Source organism: Microtus ochrogaster, unplaced genomic scaffold, assembly GCF_000317375.1.
Source record: "Microtus ochrogaster isolate Prairie Vole_2 unplaced genomic scaffold, MicOch1.0 UNK3, whole genome shotgun sequence".
NCBI classification, from domain to species: Eukaryota; Metazoa; Chordata; class Mammalia; order Rodentia; family Cricetidae; genus Microtus; species Microtus ochrogaster.
In genome coordinates, this window is record NW_004949101.1 from 3,186,647 (window position 1) to 3,197,018 (window position 10,372).

The 10,372-nt window shown below is 42.3% G+C and overlaps 1 protein-coding gene across 1 annotated transcript in view; it reads right to left on the bottom strand.

Moving 5' to 3' along the window:
- Positions 1-10,372, bottom strand: part of Slc24a3 (solute carrier family 24 member 3) — a 482,375-nt gene that overhangs the window by 61,907 nt on the left and 410,096 nt on the right. The gene's annotated exons all lie outside the window — the stretch shown is intronic.

Sequence of the window (10,372 nt, forward strand, 5' to 3'; positions counted from 1 at the left end):
GAGGGGTCAAGGGACTTGTACCGCTGTGACTGTGGTCTGTCTCTGAGGAGGAAGGCTGGTGTGTCGGCTACATCTGTTAATAACTGACCCCAACTGAGTTAGAATTAAAAACTAAATGGATTTACCTAGCAATTTAGAAGGAAAGTCACTTTAGTAGTTGGTCTACGCCACCTTAAAGAGATGTTGGCTTGGCTGAGCCCTGACTGTAGCATGACTGGGTATCACGGGGAGGTGTGGGCAAGTCATTTTCCCCCTGGAAATCCCTCAAAGTCTTTTTTTTTTTTAGGGGATACGTTGGCAGACTTGGATAGAGCTGTCTGGAAAAGCCCCACAGAACTATGTCAGCAGGTTGTTGGATTATCTGAGCTCATGGCCACGGGACATTTGTTTGGTTGCATTTGCCCTTGGACTAAGAGGTGAAAAAGGCCATCACAAATGCCAACACTGCCAGGTAGGCCAGTGACAGGCACGTGTTACACCAGGCATACCAGAAAAAGGAATTCCAAAGGGTAAGGTGGTCTCTCGTACCTCTACTGACCCTGACTGCTGGGTCAGCTCCAAAGACCAGGCAAAGGAAGAGGCGAGGAGGCTTTTTATATTCGGCTAACATGAAAGACAGGCCGGCCTCCTTCCATTAGTACACTCTTCTACGTAGCATTCTGACATGTAGATATTTTCCATGGCTAATTTTGCCTCATTACGTCTTCGTATTGGCTGATTTAAGTTAATGATGACAGGCTGTCCAGAAGAGACCCACTCCATGGCAATTGCTGCTGAGTGATTACAGAGCTCACTTTATTTACCCTGTCATCATTCTCCCTTGGATTGCAGACTCGTAGAAGCCATGGTCATCACTCACCACGGACGGATGAGAATAAATGGAACTAAACTGCTCATTTGTCAGCAGGTTGCAAAAGGTCTTGGATATTTATTCAGTTTATTGTAATCAGGTCAAACGAATTTACAACACGAGGCAAACATCAGTTCTGAACCTCTTTTAGGAAAGCTCTTGGGCTTTTCGGTGGCGAACTGAACTCAAACGACTGCCATTTCTCACCCTTGTGATGCGGTGGTCATAGGACAATACAAATATTCTTAAAACAAGACATAAACCCACAAGTCAAAAGAGAGCAGAAGAGATGGTCTGAGAACAGCAATACAGCCTTGGAAGGCCCTAGCTCTAAAAAGCATACACCTGAGCCAAACTGAAACCAATAAAAAGATACCAGGAAAACAGACGTGTTCCCCCTGAAAGATTATGAATCATTACATATTAATGGGCCGGCTAGAAAGAGTGGCTTCATAGTCATAGTAAATTAAGCAGGCTATTGTATGAACGAAGTTAGGATACAAGTCGTTGAGGACAATTTGGGGAGGGCTGGGGCTAACGGCTCCTCGTCCATGCTGTGAAGTCAATACAGAACACTTGCAACTGAACAGTCAACAGCTGCCACCTCAGCGTGTTACTGAGGGATTTCCTAGCAGATAACCAAGAGCGGCCACATTAGTGGAAAGTAGCGAGATTGGTACTAATGGGGCTGGAAGATGGCTGTTTCCCATAAGAAGTCATTAATAACTGCCTCCCTGCTTAAGCTCTGCGCATATTGAACCTTAATAAAACCAGGAAAGTGCAGTGCAAATTATCCACTGAGATTCACTAATGCGGGAAACCAACCTCACACCAAGTCCAGATGTCAAAATCAAGCAGACTGCGGTACGTTTTCTCTTATTATGAACTGCCTTTAGCATCTGGACTGTGGACAGACTTCAGCCCCAGATTAAGATGTAACATGTTACAAAACTGGTTTCCTGGCTACAGATCGGGTGAACCTGGAATATAGTAAGAGAGCAAAAGAATAATCTCTTTCTCCTTGAGAGGGAACTCGGGGAAGGCACACCCCCAAACCTTCCACAGCTCTGTCGGGGATAGGAGGAAAGCTCCATTGGGGACTCTCATCCTTTCTGCCGAACTTTCTGATCCCACCATTCACTGACAATGACCGTATCTGACTCTGCAACCAGGGAGTGCAAGGGCTTACTTCATGCAAGCTGCACAACATCTATATAGTAGGTTTGGGCTTGCCCTCGTTTACCAGCTATCAGAGCTTGGCAAGATTGGGCCAGTAGAATTGGGGGAGAATGAGAATCTAAACCCAGGAAGCCTGGGCTCTAAGTCTCTGCACCTGAAAACTGTGCTATTCATTACCCCACAGGAGGCAAGGCTGAAACCAGACGTCCCCTTGCCACTGCATTGCCTCCTCTAGGGAGGGCGTTTCCTTGCTCCATTACTTTCAGCTGCTAGGACAAGAGTATTACAAATGTAGCTACAAGGGGACGTACAAGACAAGATGGCACTGGCCACAGTTAAATTTAGAAGTGAAGTATTTTGAGAGAGAGATGATTCAGTGCATACTGAAACTACTGGTCCATTTGTCCACTTCTCAAAAAGAAACCCCCTGCCATTGCTTGGTATTTGTTCCATTTTCCATAACCATGGACGCATGACCCCTGTAGAGTTCACACAATTCCCTTTGCTTCTCCTTGGAAGATGGAGGCAGGGCCCATCTGGCTCACACTTATTGGTGGAGCTGGACCTGTCCGTATCCCTGAGCCAAAAAGGTCCCGTGCATCTGTCTGCAGGTGTCACCCAACCCAGAGCAGGCTGACAAGCAGACAGCTCTGCTTTTGTCACACAAGGACTGACGGGAGGCACCACAAGTCATCCTGGTGAAGTGACCAGCACAGGGGTCCTGAGAGGAAAGCAGAGAGTCATTCTACCCCTGCCCTCATTAATCAGTGTCACAGGTGGTGGGAATCACCGAAGGCAAACTCCTCCGCAATCCAGCCTGAGGCTCGGCCCCACCCCCGTAGCTCTAGGAATCCCTCCCAGCTGGAATTTCATCTTGATATTTCCTTGCTATTTCTGCAGTGCATGTCACACATTCTCGACTGAATATGCAGCTTCAATTTCCTTCCCACAATTCCATTTCATTTCAGAGTGGTGGGAATGAGAAAAAGAAACCCACACATCCCAAATGGAGAGAAACATCCTTCTCTCTTTTAGGATTCTGGATTCTTTAAGGAAGTTAAAAGTAATTGTTTACAACAAAACTATGCCTTCTGTATATGGATATACATTATAACCCTCAACACAGATTTCATATATATGTAATATATATATACATAATACACACAGTATCTTTGGAAATATAAGGTATATGTGCATTTAATTCAATATAATAATATAATATGTATGGCCAATTTTCCTTGATGACTAATATGGCATGTCAGACACATTTAAAAAAGTCAAATCCTCTTATCTTATTAGTGCTTTTCTTTTTTTAAAAAATAAAACTATCAAGGCAGATGAAACAACACAATAATCGCACAACATGAAGTTGCAATTGTCTTAGAGAAATGCTATTTCACACAAACTTCATGGTACAAAGATTAAAAAGGCCACAAGACGTTTTCGTTCCAAGCTTCTGAGCTGACACAATTTCCACAGCCAATTCCTATCTCAGGAAACAGCCACACAGTCTGGAGTTGGGATGGGGCTCCGGGATACTTCGGAACAGTGAGAAGACACCAGCACTCATGTCTGGACAGAAGAGGGACAGGTGTGGGCTTTTCTTCTGCCAGGAAGTCTTGATGCTACCAAATGTCGACTCTTCAGATTCATTGCAGAATATTTCTGCACTGGGGAAAACCATCAGAATCAGAATGGCTTCACTTCCTAGAAGTTTGCTACACCACAATTTTCAAAACACAGGACCTTCTGAATATTTCTTTTTCTATTTTAAAATTTGTGAGTGTGTCCTCCTCTGTCACTAGCCACCTTACTTTTAGAGACAGCATCTCTCACTGAAACGGGAGCTCATTAAGAGGCTGGACTGGCTAGCAGCCAGTCCCCTGGTGTCCTCCCTTCTCTTCTTCCCAGGACTGGGTTAAGGGCATGTGCTGCCTACCTGTGCTTTTGGCCTGGGTTTGGGTACCCAAGCTCAGGTTCTCATACTTAAGCAGCAGACACTTTGTCCACTGAGCCATTTCTCCAGCCAATAAACTTTGGCTTATTTATTGATCTTCACAATGGGAACATAAAATGAACTCATTTAATTTTTTCCTAACTCATTTTGAGCTCTAGTTTTATACAAGGAAAACACTGACAGTCAGTAAGCCGCTGCCTGCGATATATTTAAGTAAAGAGGCCACCTCAGAACGGTGGGCACAGAGAATGATCTTTTGATTGCTCCCCATCGAGCACACTGAAAGATAGATGTGGCCGTTCATAGTGACCTGGGTGTCCCAGAGGTTAAGAAGGGCCTTCTCCATCTCTTACGACATTACGTGCCATAGTTTTTTTTTTTTTTTTGTGACAAATGTAAGGCATTGCCTGATATTTCAGCATTCACCCACACGCCAGGGGGCACACCATTTGCTCTGCTGCAGCAAAGAAGACAATGCTAGGCTATGAAGCTATTTCCTGCTGTGCTCCTGGGACCCTTTGCCCATGCATGGACCAGGTATAGGGACATCTGTCGTCACAGTCAGGCACTGATGTGCCAACACTTAGCTCAGTATTTGTTAGCACTAGTTACTTGATACAAGCGTCTTGAATAAAAGTAGCATGTTTAGGGTACCTTCATTAACCCACATGTGCTAAATGAAAGGAACAGAAACGCAAGTGTTGCACATGGGGAGGTGACACAGGAAACATTTTTGGGACATTGGGGAAGTGAGGCAGAGAGCAGAAGGAAGACAAAAATAATCTATGGTAGTGGGCAAGTGAGGCTCAGTCCCAGAGGGAGGCAGGCAGAGATAGAGCAGCTGGGCTACTTAGCCACTGACTCTATCAGCCGCTCAAGAGTTCAATTTCCTGGTACTTTTTAAAAATTTATTTATTTATTATATATACAATGTTCTGCCTGCATGTGTTCCTGCAGGCCAGAAGTTGGCACCAGATCTCATTACAGGTGGTTGTGAGCCACCATGTGGTTGCTGGGAATTGAACTCAGGACCTCTGGAAGAGCAGCCAGTGCTCTTAACCTCTGAGCCATCTCTCCACCCGCCTCCTGATACTTTTTAACCCAGAAGGGCAGAAAACACAAGCCTCGGTGGCAGGGAAGAACAAAAGAAATGAAGTGGGAAATCAGGCCAAAGAAATGGAACTGGTATAGGTAAGGGGTCATGGGTGGAACACTGGGTATGGCTAGATCTCCTCTAACTGAGAATATGAATTTATACAATAATCCAATGAACACACACACACACACACACACACACCTCTGCAAGTTTCTTTACAAGCAGAGTTAAGCCTTCGGAGTCAGGCTGGATGGGGAAAGAGGCTGGAGGTATTTGCAAGAACTACTGCACCATGAAAGCATCCTCATTCCTACGGTTGACTGTGTCTACTGCAGTTGCCCTAGTGAGCTCATAGATAATGAGATGAAATGCCGGGCATGAGTGGTTAGTAAAACCATGTACGTAATTTTTTCTCATCTAAGTTCTTCCATCTCCTCGTCTACCTTTTGGATATGGAAGCCTCGAGACCAGACGCCTTAGCTGTCAGTGTCTGGTGATTAATTGTTGGTGTTGGCAGTCACCCCTCAAGACTACCACAGAACCACTAGAACCCAAGTCTTACTAGCACAGTATGTGCACTTACAGTGTTGGCAGAAGGACAGGGACTACCTGAGTTAGACTCACAGACAGAATCAAAAATACAGAAAGTAAGCAGCTAGGGAGGGAAGCACAGCCCTCCAGCCCTCGATCCACACAGTAGGGTCTGGACATGATGCACTGGGCATAGAAAGCTAATGAGGATCTTCAGACTGGAGAATGGCTCTGTGTGTGTGTGTATGTGTGTGTGTGTGTGTGTGTGTGTTTAGGAAAAATGACACTACAAATAGGAGGTCCTTACTTCATCTATTGAAGGTCCCCATCCTGTTGAGGAGGCGCCCCTTTTTACTATGTATAGAACTATGTAAAAAAAAAAAATCATCACTCTTTTTTAACTTTCACTAAAAAGAGAACAGGAAAGATTCAGACTAGAACTTATTTAAAAATGGGCACCCTTCAAGTTAGCAGCAGATATATGTTACGTGGTAAATGCATTCTTATTTACATAATATAATGGGACAAGCTCAAGCTTGAGGGATCATTTTGGTGCCCTGATTTGTAAGAGGTCATCACAGGGGCTGATCTCCAAGATGGCATGCCGCTTCTATGCATTCAAAGTGGGGCAAATGGGATAGTCATCCAGACCATGTGACTTCAGTATTCAGAGGCTGGACCACATACAGGATGGGAATATAAACTTCTGGAAAAAAGGTCCTCCCTCAAATGATAAACATTGTTACATTAGCATTCACTGTCTACTACATTTTCAGGTTAGAGGAAGGGCTTTCCCTTGTGTTAGAGAGTGGATAAAGGAATCCTGGGGTCCCTAAAGTCCTCTTACCTCTAACTGTTCTTAAAATTAAGAGCCTAGAACAAATGAAATCAAAAGAGGAGAACCAGCTGTTTTTCAAAATATAAGTTGGACATGGATTTGGATTTGGAAGCTTCCATTCCATACCTGGAAAAGCCCAAGGTTCTCTGATTTTACCGCTTAAAGCAGCAGAAGAGGGATTTGTGTATATTTATAATAGTGTTTGCAAAAGGACAGGCTTGTTGCCATGTTAGATGCCAATCTGCCTTGAAATGGAGTCTGTGTTTAAATACTAAACGTGGCTGATCCCAATGCTCAGCCCAAACTCATCTGGATATTTGGTGGGGGCTCTGTGTGGGAGGGAGGCAGCTACCCATCCTCCCTGGGGTGAGGATCCAGGCTGTGTTCCTCCTTTAGAGGTGGATGGTGATATTTTTATACTAAACCATACCAGTTGCTGTGTCTGTGGCTCATCTGGCTCCAGTTGATTTGCAGCCAATCTATTTTAAGTATTGTTTATGACTCAGGGTGGGGAGAGCAGGTGATGCTCCTGAATCAGTCCTGCAGCCAGGATGAATTGGACACAAGGGTATTTCATGAAGTGTGCTCGGAAGATATTAACCCTTCACATGAAACAAATCAAGAATGAAAACACAGCGGTGCACCAGCAACATCCAGACTTGGTCTGTATTAAATAATTAGGCAGAAAGTTGAGGAAACTGGGTGAATAGTGCCACCAATAAATAACCCAGCTACGAAACACTCCTAAACAAAACCCAAATGTAAAACTAGAACAATAAACAATAACAACAAGCCAAAACCAAAACCAAAAATCCCTCCCCTAAAGAGCTGAATGGTTTTAAAATAAAAACACAGAGACAGGATAATATCTAAATATTGTTGACCATTTTCCAGCTTACAGCTGAAGGCCATATAAGCAGAGAATAGCTATCATCTTAGCTTCCTACACGACTGTCACTGTAATCAATGGCAGGTGGAAAGTCTGGCGATAGGAGTAAGTGTTTTCTATTAGAATTCACTGGAGGACCCGAGAGAAGGAGAATGGGATCCCGAGGCATTGTCTTTGCCTTCTCTCATCCTATCACTTTTGAAAGCATGTGGCTGGATGTGGTGATATTTTGTTTGTGTTTTAACGAATAAAGCTTGCCTGAAGATCAGAGTGCAGAGCTAGCCACACCAGTTAGTCACAGAGGCCAAAATAGGATAGAAGAATAAGCTAGAGCATCAAAATATGTTTGTCTTCAAACAAACAAATGCATAAATAAAAACACCCCAAACCCACTTATATTTATACTCAGATTACCTGTAATCCTGGAAACAAAATGAACATAAATTGAATTTCCATAATTTTTTCCTGGTTCTATGTAATTTTTAAGTTAAAAGTCCACTGCAGCCCATCATGGTGGCACACATATTTAATCTGAGCACTTGGGAGGCAGAAACAGAGGATCTCTGAGTGCAAGGGCAGCCTCATCTACACAGCGAGTTCCAGGAAAGTCAGAGCTAGTGTAGAGAGACCTTGCCTCAGAAACACACACACACACACACACACACACACACACACACACACACACACACACAAACAAACAAAAAGCCACTGAAATGCATAGGTTTAATACAACATAAATCTCAAAAATAAATTTCTATTAAAACGTGTGTGATTGTGATTAGAAAAACCTCAAGTGGCTGAAGAGACGGTCCAGTTTCTGAGAACATGGAGAAGAGGAACAGAGTCTTTTTGCAGAGAACCAGAGTTCAGGTTCCCCTGGACACCTGCATCATGTGCATATACTCCTACACAGACAAACATGCATAAACATAATTAAAATATAAAAAACAAAACACTTTAAAAAGTAAAAGGGAAGCTGGGCGGTGGTGGCGCACGCCTTTAATCCCAGCACTCGGGAGGCAGAGGCAGGCGGATCTTTGTGAGTTCGAGACCAGCCTGGTCTACAAGAGCTAGTTCCAGGACAAGCTCCAAAACCACAGAGAAACCCTGTCTCGAAAAACCAAAAAAAAAAAAAAAAAAAAAAAAAAAAAGTAAAAGGGATTCAAACTGAGTCTAACAAGAGCAACAGTCTTCCTGTCCCACCAAGTCTTCCTCACAGCGGAGAACCACTCTCGGCATTGTTTCAGTGATTTTAAGTATCACCAAACTAAATAATATGTTCCTTTCTATCTCATTTTCTCATTGAAGAGGATGAGGAAATGACGTGTGGTGCTATCAGGTTTGAGGCATGGTGGTAGTACCAGGGAACACAAGGACCCAGGCCAGAAACATTAACACAAGGGATATCTCATCAGTAACAGTTACGAGTTGTCTGGCCTTGTGACAGCTATTATTTCATGCCTTGGTATCACATTTTTCTCATCTACAAAACAGGAATAATGATATTAACAGCTCCCCCAACAAGGGTTATTCTGAGGGTCAAGTGTGATGACATCTCATAGTTTTAGAACATTGTACATGTCTATATAACAAGTCATATCCATTACCTCTGATTCTCTTCTCTCTCTTCCTTCTTCCTTCCTTGGACCTTTAAAATTTATTCCTAAGGGTCATCTTGAGGATTTTATTCTTATACTAAAAATGAATTTGACATTTAAAATGAAATGGTTATTAGAGTTCTACAGTGAAATACACCTGCTTCTTAATTAACCTTTCCAGGGTCCAGAACTATATATACACTTGTAATTATTTTCATTTTGGGATATTATAGTTCTAATTTATATATGACAAATCAAAAAATCTTAATGACTCCCAATTTAGCTCCTTCAGCAATCTATTGAGTCCTACCATGATATTACTTTCTACTTTCTCTTATACATGTAGTAGTTTACAGTCATGATTACTATGGCTACAATACATTTGATGGTTCTTCTATTTCACATTCCATTAATCTTCTGGAATATCTCTCTCTCTCTCTCTCTCTCTCTCTCTCTCTCTCTCTCTCATCTTTTGCTATTATATTATCGCTTCTTCTTTCTTTTTTTCTCATGGGAGATAGGTAGGGAGAGACTGTTCATTTTCTGGCTGCCCAGACCCCCAACCCCAAAATCACACAAAACTATATTAATTACAACACTGCTTGACCTATTAGCTCAGGCTTCTTATTGGCTAGCTCTTACATCTTAAATTAACCATTTCTATTACTCTGTGTATCACCACGAGGTTGTGGACTACCAGTAAGGTTCTAGGGCGTCTGCTCCTTCGGCGTTTACATGGTGTCTCCTTGATTCCACCTACTTACTCTCTTTATGTATCTCTGTTTGGATTTCTTGCCTAGCTTTACTCTGCTAAGCCATTGGCCAATACAGCTTTATTTATCAATCAATAAAAGCAACACACACACACACACACACACACAGAAGAACATCCCACATCACCTTCCATTTTCTGACTAATTAAAAAGGAAGGTTTTAACTTTAACATAGCAAAATTACATATAACAAAACAGGTATCAAGCAAGAATTATAGCTACAATATTTCTTTGTGAGTCTAAAGTTTCATATCTAATTTATCTTTGATTGTAACTAAGGAAAACTATAACTATGTCTTCAACTCCATCAAGACCCCATAAGGATATAACATTACCTAAGTAAACAGGAAGTGCATTGTAAGCAACTTCCAAAACTCTAAAATTGACAGAGACATCTTGCTGCCTGGACAGACACCCAAAGTTCTTCTGTAACATTGGTGCATCCATCTTCAGCCTACAGGACAATAGAATCTGACAGGCTTTTCTGTGAAACAGAAAATTTGAAAATCTGTTCTGCCTTGTAATAGAAAAGTTTATCAGTTGTTTTCTTCTGTGTCCTGTAGAATGTCTGGTATTTATTTATTTATTTATTTATTTATTTATTTATTTATTTATTTATTTATTTATTTATTTAGTGTACATGTATGCTTGCAGGCCAGAA